The sequence below is a fragment of the Mesocricetus auratus genome, unplaced genomic scaffold (assembly GCF_017639785.1).
Source record: "Mesocricetus auratus isolate SY011 unplaced genomic scaffold, BCM_Maur_2.0 Super-Scaffold_100006, whole genome shotgun sequence".
Lineage (NCBI taxonomy): Eukaryota > Metazoa > Chordata > Mammalia > Rodentia > Cricetidae > Mesocricetus > Mesocricetus auratus.
Genome location: NW_024429190.1, coordinates 5,133,242 through 5,143,929, shown reverse-complemented (window position 1 = coordinate 5,143,929; position 10,688 = coordinate 5,133,242).

The window sequence follows — 10,688 nt, the reverse complement described above, 5'->3', positions numbered from 1 at the left end:
AATCAGTGGCCCTATTATATACAGATGATGAAGTGACTGAGAAAGAAATCAGAAAAACATCACCCTTTACAATAGCCAAAAACAGCATCAAATATCTGGGGATAATGTTAACCAAGGAAATTAAAGACCTGTATATCAAGAACTTTGTGTCTTTAAAGAAAGAAATCAAAGAAGATACCAGAAAATGGAAAGGTCTCCCATGCTCTTGGATTGGTAGGATCAACATAATAAAAATGGCAATCTTGCCAAAAGCAGTCTACAGATTCAATGCTATCCCTACCAAAATTCCATCACAATTCTTCAAGAACCTGGAAAGAACATTAATCAACTTTATATGGAAAAACAAAAGGCCCAGGATAGCTAAAACATCCCTATACAATAAAGGAACTTCAGGAGGCATCACCATACCTGACTTCAAGCTCTATTATAGAGCTATAGTCCTGAAAACAGCTTGGTATTGGCACAAAAATAGGCAGGTAGACCAATGGGACCGAATTGAAAGCTCTAATTTTAACCCACACACCTATGAACACTTGATTTTTGACAAAGAAGCTAAAACTGTACAATGGAAAAAAGAAAGCATCTTCAACAAATGGTGCTGGCATAACTGGGTACTGGTATGCAGAAGACTGCAGATAGATCCATGTTTATCGCCTTGTACAAAACTTAAGTCCAAATGGATCAAAGATCTCAACATAAATCCAGCCACACTGAAAATTTTAGAAGAGAAAGTGGGAGATACTCTTCAACGAGTTGGTACAGGAGACCACTTCCTAAACATAACACCAGTGGCACAAACATTGAGATCGACAATTAACAAATGGGACTTCCTGAAACTAAAAAGCTTCTTTGTAAGGCAAAGGACACAGTCAAAAAGACAAAAAGGCAGGCCACAGAATGGGAAAAGATATTCACTAACCCTACATCTGACAGAGGGCTAATCTCCAAAATTTACAAAGAACTCAAGAAACAAGTCTCCAAAACACCAAAGGATCCAATTAAAAGGTGGGGGTACAGAGCTTAATAGAGAATTCTCAGTAGAGGAGGCTAAAATGGCCAAGAGACACTTAAGAAAGTGCTCAACATCCTTAGCCATCAGGGAAATGCAAATCAAAACAACTCTGAGATACCATCTTACTCCTGTCAGAATGGCTAAAATCAAAAACACTGAAGACAATTTATGCTGGAGAGGATGTGGAGAGAGGGGAACACTCCTCCACTGCTGGTGGGAGTGCTGACTCATACAGCCTCTTTGGAAATCAGTATGGAGATTCCTCAGGAAAATGGGAATTAATATACCACTAGACCCAGCAATTCCACTCTTAGGCATATATCCAAATGAGGCAAGTTCATACAACAAGGGCATCTGCTCCACTATGTTCATAGCAGCATTATTTGTAATAGCCAGAACCTGGAAGCAACCTAGATGCCCCTCAACTGAAGAGTGGATAGAGAAAATGTGGTACATTTACACAATGGAGTATTACTCAGCAGAAAAAAACAATGGAATCTTGAAATTCGCAGGGAAATGGATAGCACTGGAAGAAACCATGCTGAGTGAGGTAACCCAGTCACAAAAAGACAAACATGGTATGTACTCACTCATATATGGATTTTAGACATGGATCAGGATAGTGCCAGTCTGCACTTCCACTGATAGAGAGTCTGGGAAACAGGAAAGAACCTAAAAGATATGCATATATGCATAGTACCCAAGAGAAGAGGATGGAGACAAGATCCCCTGAATGGATAGGGAGCACTGCGAGGGGTGGGGGGGAGTGGGACCTGGGAAGAAGAGAGGGGGTGAAGAGGAAGAGAGTTGGTCATGGGGGAAAAGGAAGTTGAGGGGGTGGGGGTAGAATAGGGGGAAGAGGAAATCATAGGATCGAATACAGATCAGGCACCAGAGCGACCTCGAGTGATCTAAAGGGATAACACCAATTGGCAAGCTAAGCAATAGTGGAGAGACCACCTCGAATGCCCATTCCTGATAATGAACTTGGTGTCTATAACCATCCAGGAGCCTTCATCCTGTGACTGATGTAAGCAGAGGCAAACACACAATTAATCACTGAACTGAACTCAAGGAACCCAGTGACAGAGAGAGAGGAGTGATGAGCAAATTGGCAAAGAATGGGCTGGCAAAACCAGCAGAGACAGCTGATCTGAACAGGGGAGAGCTCTTGGACCCCAGACTGACAGCGAGGAGGCCAGCATGGGACTGATCTAGACCCCCCAAATGTGAGTATCAGCGAGAAGGCCTGGGCAACCTATGGGGCCCTGAGCTGTGGATCAGTGTCTATCCCTGATATACAAACAGTCTTCGTGTGCCTATAGCACAAAGAGGGATGCTCGCTCAGCCTGGACTCTTAGGGGAGTGCCTGGACCCTACCCAGAGTAAAATGACAGACTCTGATATCCCCTATGTGGATGGATTTGGCAATAGGGTGGGGGGAAGGGGAGTGCGGGAGGAGGGGAGGGAGAGGGAACTGGGATTGACATGTAAAACAAGCTATTTAAAAAAAATGTGGTAGCTGCATTCAGTGTACATTCTTTTCACCAGGAATGTGAGAGGGCTATTGAAATGACCTAATTAATCACATCCTCAAGTTGTGGAACAGTTTCAACATTCTACACACTATTCCAAACATGTCTGCAGCATTGGGAGAAGCCAAAATGTAAAGTCAGGAAGTAATTATGCCCATGGTTCCAAGAAATTTTTTTGCAGAAACTGGCAGAAGAATTCACTGCTATCAACAGCGGTACGTGGATAATAGAAGAAATGGATACCAATTTTAGAAGATTCACAAGAACTGAGCTGTGACAACACACTTTAACAAAATTCTCTTCAGGCAAAACATGACATCTTCCTGAAGATCAGTATGTCCACTTATGATGACATACTATTTATAATTTACTAAAGATTGCTTGAGGGTTCAGAATGCACAGCTAGCCACAAGGTCAGGCAGCAGTGGTGCACAACTTTTATCCCAGCAGCCATATTAGATAGCCATAGAGCTAGGCAGCGATACCATACACCTTTACTCCCAGGACTCAGAAGACAGGCAGATGGATCTATTAGTTCTCTTTATAAGTTGAATTCTATTGATTTGGGATAATTGTTGTTAATCTCTCCCGAAAAATTACTGCAAGCTCTTGTTCACTTTCTGCCCATAATTTGTCAATTTCATCATTAGTATAAGGTGTTATTATTTCTGCTGGATCTATTCCTGCCAATTGACAGAGTCTCAATTTTCCTTTTAGAGTCAATTCAGAGATATTTTCCACATTTTTAAATCTTTTTGACTCATTTTGTGTGGTAAAAAGATCAATTCTATGACAATATCTTCCCTCTAGTTGGCAGGTAATATGACCAAAGTACAGCTATGCTTCAGGCATGTGTGACCTCCATCTGGCTTAGACACAACCTTCTTTTTGGAGACTTCAGAAACCACAAAATGTCAGATTATTTTTCTTGGTAAATTTTGGAGATAGTTCTCCATCTTCTTTGGATGCTTATTGATCTAACGGTCTTAATTCCTTAAATAGTTGTTTTTTTTCCCAAAAAGGCAGAAACAAAACCCTTCCCCAGCCCTAACTTTGGGTGAGGTTCCTAATCTAATTTCTATCTATTTTGATTTATGGTTTGTCCTGAAATTTTTGCTTTAGCTTATCTGGTAAAGCTCTTTTATCATCTACAGCAGTACATTTTCTTACAAAAGGAATTAGGTTCTTTATTTCCTAGCTTCTCTGGGTTTATGGATTGTAGGCTGGTTATCCTTTGCTCTATGTGTGAGAGAGATATACACAGATTCCCCCCTCAAAAGAAAAGAATGGGAAAGGAACAAGAAATCCTGAGTAGAGTGGGAGCACGGGAGGAGTGGAAGGGAAGGAGGAGAAACCTCAGGTGAGAAAGGGCAGGGGGAGAACAGGAGGCATCAGGAAGGTCAAGTTGTGGGGAGAACAGAGAAGCACAGCAAAGAAAGAGATAGCTTAATAAAGGGTGCTGTTATGGGCTTAGAGAAATCTCCAGGGATCCACACTGATAACCCCAACTAGGAATCCAAGCAATAGTGGAGAAGCTACCTTAAATGCCCTTCCCCTATAATGAGATTGATGACTACCTTATGACTACCATCATACAGCCTTCATACAGTGATGAAAGCAGAAGCAGAGATCTACAGCTAAGCACTGAGTTGAACTCCTGGAATCCAGTTGTAGAGAGGGAGGAGTGATGAGCAAGGGGATCAAGACCATGCTGGAGAAACCCACAGAAACATCTGACCTGAGCAAGTGGGAACTCATGGAGTCAGACTGACATCTGGGGAACCAGCATAAAACCAAACCAGGCCCCCTGAACGTGGGTGTCAGATGGGGGACCTGCGTAGTCTATTGGGCTTCTGGCAGTGGAACCAGTATTTATCTCTAGTACATGAATGGACTTTTGGAGCCCATTCCCTATGGAGGGATTCTCTTTCAGCCTAGACACATGGGGGAGGGCCTAGATCCTGCCTCAAATGTGATAGACTTAGATGATCCCCCATGGGAGGCCTCACCTTCCCTAAGAGTGGATGGGGGTGGGATGGGGAGATGAAGGAGGAATTATGGGGGAATGGTAGAATGGGATTGGTATGTAAAACAAGATTGTTTTAAATTTAAATAAAAATAAATTTAAAATGGAATTGGGTTCTTTAAATGCTCTAGGTAGGAGGTTCCTCCATGATGACAGGAAATGACATCATGGGACTTGGCATGGAGGCCTGCAAGAGGCTCCTCATGGCATTTTCCAAAAGAAAGGATTGCCTTGAGTGCCTTTTGTTGACCTACATTTTTTAGTGCAATACCTACCTTTGCCACACCTTCTGCATAATCCAAAAGGGAAGGGCATTCAGTTTGGATTATACTTATATTTATAAAAAGGAATGTTTCTACTGTTTCTGGGCCACCTTCCTGGGCCCTGCTCGCAACCAACTGAGGCCTGGAGACTGCCACTATGGTTCCCAGTGTGGGTACCAACCTACTCACAGACTGCTAGCATCCTAGTCCTTTTCTCCACCCATGGGATTAGGTCAGCCTGGTTCTGTTTCTGGGCCACCTTCCTGTGCCCTGCACACAACCAGCTGAGGCCTGGGGAATGTGCAGTGCAGATCATATCCTAAAGGGTCTAGCTCACCCTGAGACTGCCAAGGCCCCAGTACTAGGACTGCATCCATCCACAGGAAGAGGAGAGACACCAGAATATTGGATCTGCTTGTATCCACCAAAAGGGAACCCTGGTCCCATACCCACTAGGAGAGGAAGACACTCCTTCTGCACCCACTGGAAGAAGGGATGGGAAGGTGACAATATAAAAAAAACAATCAGCAACAGAAAAACATACATGACACCACTAGAGTCTAGAGACTCTACACCAGCAAGACACGAACATCCCAATGTAGGTGAAGCAGAAGAAAATGACCTTAAAAGTAACTTCACGAAAATGACAGAGGCCCTCAAAGAGGAAATGAGAAAATCCCTTTAAGAGATAGAAGAAAAAACAAAACAAAAAATGCAAGAAATGGAGGCAAAGACAAAGCAAAAGTTGCAAGAAACAAATCAAATAGTACAAGGGTTGAAAGCTGAAATAGAGACAATAAAAAAAACACAGTCTGAGGGAATGCTGGAAATAGAAAGGCTGGGAAAATGACCAGGTACTACAGATTCAAGCATAACCAACAGAATACAAGAGATGGAAGAGAGAATCTCAGGTGTGGAAGAGACACTAGGAGAAATAGAGTCATTGACCAAAGAAGATCCTAAGTCCAACAAATCCCTAACACAAAATATCCAGGAAACATGTGACACCATGAAAAGAGCAAACCTAAGAATAATAGGTATGGAATAAGGTGAAGAAACCCAGCTCAAAGGGGCAGAAAACATATTCAACAAAATCATAGAAGAAAACTTTCCCAAACTAAAGAAAAACTTGTCAAGAAGCTTCAGAACAACAAATAGAGTGGACCACATAAAAGAGTCCCCCTGCCACATAATAATCAAGATGCCGAACATACAGAATAAAGAAAGAATATTAAGAGCAGCTAAGGAAAAAGGCCAAGTAACATATAAAGGCAAAACTATCAGAATTACACCTGACTTTCTCTGAAAGCCAGAAGGTCCTGGATACATATTTGACCAAAACTAGGAGACCACGGATGCCAGCTCAGACTACTATACACAGTAAAGCTTTCAATCACTATAGATGGAGAAAACAAGATATTCCATGGTAAGGAAAGATTTAAACAATACATATACACTAACCCAGCCCTACAGAAAGTTTGGAAGAAAAAATCCAAGCCAAGGAAGTTAACTACAACAAGAAAAACATAGGCAATAAATAATATCACTTTACCAACAGCCAAAAGAAATAAGGGGTAGAAACCCAAACACCACCAACAATTCCAAAACAAACAACAATGAATAATCAATGGTATATTAATATCCCTCAATATTCATGGTCTTAACTTGCCCATAAAAAGACACGGGCTAAGAGAATGGATTCGGACAGAATCCATCCTTCTGCTGTATAAAAGGGACACACCTCAGCTACAAAGACAGATGTTACCTCAGAGTTAAGTGTTGGGAAAAGATATTCCAATCAAAAGGACCCAAGAAACAAGCAGGGGTAGCAATCCTAATATCTACCAAATTAGATTTCAACTATAATCAATCAATAGAGATAAAGGAGGTTATTTCATACTCATCACAAGTGAAATTCACCAAGATGAAGTCTCAATTCTGAACATCTAGGCCCCAAATACAAAGGCATCCACATTTGAAAAGAAACATCACTAAAACTCAAATCACAAATAAAACCTCACACACTTATAGTGTGAGACTTCAACACCCAACTCTTAACGCTAGAAATGACTACCAGACACAAACTTAATAAAGAAACAAAGGAACTAACAGAACTTATGACACAATTGGGTTTAACAGAAATCTATAGAACATCCCATCCAAAAAAAAAATGAAAAGAAAAAGAATATACCTTCTTCTCAGCACCACATGGCACTTTCTCAAAAATCGACCACATAGTTGGCAACATAACAAACATCAACAGGTACAAAAAATTGTAATAACTCCATGTATTTTATTAGACTACCATGATTTAAAGTTAGAATTCAACAACAATACAAATTGCAGAAATCCTACAAACTCATGGAAATTGAATTATATGCAATTTCACCATTCCTGGATCAAAGAAGAAATTAAAAAAAAGAAATTAAATACATCCTAGAATTCAATGAGAATGAAGACACAACATACCTGAACTTATGGGACACTTTGAAAGCAGCTCAAAGAAGAAAGATCATAGCACTAAGGGTCCACATGAAGAAACTGGAGAATAGTCACACTAGAGAATTAACAGCACAACTGAAAGCTCTAGAACACAAAGAAATAAACTCACCCTGGAGGAGCAGATGCCAGGAAATAATCAAACTGAAGGCTGAAGTTAATAAAGTAGAAAGCACACAAAAAAATCAAGGGAATAGAGGGAGTCTAGATAAGTCCCATGCTGGTCTCTCAGCCATCAGTCTGACTCCAAGAGCTCCCCCTTGTTCAGGTCAGATGTTTCTTTGGGTTTCACCAGCCTGGTCTTGACCCCTTTGCTCATCACTCCTCCCTCTCTGCAACTGGATTCCAGGAGTTCAGTTCAGTGTTTAGCTCTGATGTATGCCTCTGCTTCCATCAGTCACTGGATGAAGGCTCTAGGATGGCATATAAGGTAGTCATCAAACTCATTTTCAGGGGGGGGGACATTTAAAGTAGTCTCTCCACTATTTAGTTTGCCAGTTGCTGTCATCCTTGTAGATCCCTGGAAATCTCACTAGTGCCAGATCTCTCCTCAAGCCTATAAGGACTCCCTCTATTATGGTATCTTTCATCCTACTCTCTTCTATTCTTAACTCCACTCAACCTTCCTGCTTCCCCATGTCCTCCTCTCCCCTCCTCTTCTCCCCCATTCTTTTTCCCCAGCTCCCTCGCCTCTCCCCCCATGCTCCCAATCTTCTCTGGAGATCCTGTCCCATTCCCTGACTCTGGTGTACCATGCTATTTCTCTTAGGGACCTCCCTGTTTCCCAGACTCTCTGGCAGTGGGATTGTAGACTGGCACACCCCTGATCCATGTCTGAAATCCATATATGAGAGAGTACATACCATATTTGTCTTTTTGTGACTGGGTTACCTCACTCAGGATGGTTTCTTCTAGTGCCATCTATTTGCTTGCAAATTTCAAGATTCCATTGGTTTGTTTTGTTTTCAGGTAAGTAGTGGTCCATTGTGTAAATGTACCACATTTTCTCTATCTAGTTGAGGGGCATCTAGGTTGCTTCCAGGTTCTGGCTATTAACAGACGTCCTTGTTATGTTTAGTTATGTTCCTGTTATCCCTGATCTCTCCAAGTCCTTTATCATGAAGGGGTGTTGTATTTTGTCGAAGGTGTCAGCGAGGAGTCTTTGGCAATCTATGGGGCCTTGGGTAGTAAGTAGATCAGTATTTATCCCTGGCATACAAATGGACTTTGGGAGCCCATCCCACATTGAGGGATGCTCTCTCAGCCTGGAGACATGGGGGAGGGCCTAGGCCCTGCTCTGGATGAAATGATAGATTCTGGAGACCCCCCCCAATGGAGGACCTCACCCTCCCTGGGGAGAGGAATGGGGATTAGGTGGGGAGTTGGGGGGCTGGGGAAGTTACTGGGGGGTGAGGGAGGAGGGGAGGGAGAGGGAGCTGGGATTGACATGTGAAGCAAGCTTGTTTCTAATTTAAATAAAAAAAAGAAACTACACCCTGAAAAAAAGAAAGTATTGCTTCTAGAAATGTCCTGTTTACAATTCCTTTTAAAGTGACCTTGTTTGCCACAATTAAAACACTTGACATTTTAGGTTTTCTTCAAACCTCTTGAAATCACCTCTCCTTTCCCCTGCATCATCATCATAGTCATGATGTTAATTGTATCTCAGATCCATCCTCCAAAGGTGCTGACATTGCTTTTAAAGGACTAATTATTCTTTTGTATTAGTATTAGCATTTTCAAAAGTCATAGTTTCAAATACTAATTCCCAAGCTTCTGAATCTGGTATCATTTACTGCTGAGGTCAATCCTTGTAAGAAATCCATGAAGGCTTCCTTTGTGTCCTGTATAACGTTAGTAAATGACTCAATTTTCTTTGCTACTTCTCCAATTCTTTCCCTTCAAATCTGCTGCATAGCATAAACCTAAGACATGGTCATCATACAGACAATGCCTTTCTAAAGTAGCATAATCTCCTTGTCCAATAATTTGATCTTGGGAGATATCCATAACTTTTGCTTTAGCCCATTGTTCAATAGTCTTAGCCTCTTCTCTGAACCAGGAAGTCAACTGTAATTGTGGATCATGCTCTAAAACAGCTTTAATCAGACTATTTAGTCTGTAGGGATAACTCTATTACAAACTGACCATGAGTTTAACACCTGCTTCACAAATGGCGAATGGATGCCATATGAGACTACTTCTTCCTTCAATTTCCCTAAATCTAATATTGTCACAGGTTACCAAGTAGTTCTTACAGAACCTTTATCATTTGGCACTTCCAATAAGGTTGGTTTTCTTAAGACCTTAGATTTCCTTTTAACCTTAAAATGCAATGCTGAATTTGTTTGCCCATTAAATTCCTCTGTCTGGGTATGAATCTCTCTATGATCTCTTTTAATAAGTTTTTCTAGGGCCTGCATCTTGGCACTCTTATCAACCAACTTTTTAAGAGCTAAACTAAAATTATCAAAATTATAATTAACAGTATGCCAATCGCCAATCTTGATTAAGCTGAATATCCCTTCATTTAATTGTTCCATTTTTAAATCATGCATTGCATAATCATACAGAGACCCAACTCTCTCCATTGTAATATTTTTCCCATTTGTAATGTGGGGAAAATACTCTCCTTTTAAACTAATTCCCTTCTTTAAGAATTCCCAATAGACTTACCAAATCTGGCAACAATCTCAGTGAACTGTGGGGCATAGCACATCTGATCCAAGAACTAGCTTGTGGCTATAAGCTGAGAGTAGCAGCCCAAGGAGAGGGGCTCTAGGAAAAGCCTGAAACCCATGGTTGGGGAATACATAGGGAGAGAGATGCAGAGATGGGGAGACAGAGAGATGGAGAGAGAGACAGAGGCACACAGAGAGACACAGAGAGAGAAAGAGATAGAGAGACAGACAGACAAAGAGACAGAGGCACACAGAGAGAGAGAGAGAGAGAGAGAGAGAGAGAGAGAGAGAGAGAGAGAGAGAATGAGCTGGCTGTCTGAAAAACACACTCAGGATTATTAAGAAGAAACACATGTGATAGGTACAGTCTGAAGGCAAAGCTTCATGAGTTTTGGTGGTAGATTAAGACTGTTTAGAAAAGCTACAACTGAAAAATCCCACACTCACTCAAAGACTTGGGGGAAAAAAAAACAAAAGAAACCTAGCCAGCTGCACAGGAACTCAGGTAGGAGTCCTGCTTGCAGAGCAGGCCTGTGCGTTAACTGATGGCCTCAAAGTGACTTTTTTGTGGATTCATATCTTAAGGTTGGGTATCAATATTTAACACGAAAAAATACAAATGCAGGGATAGATATTGGGGTTCGAGCTGAGGGTCAGGTAAGCAAAGCAGCC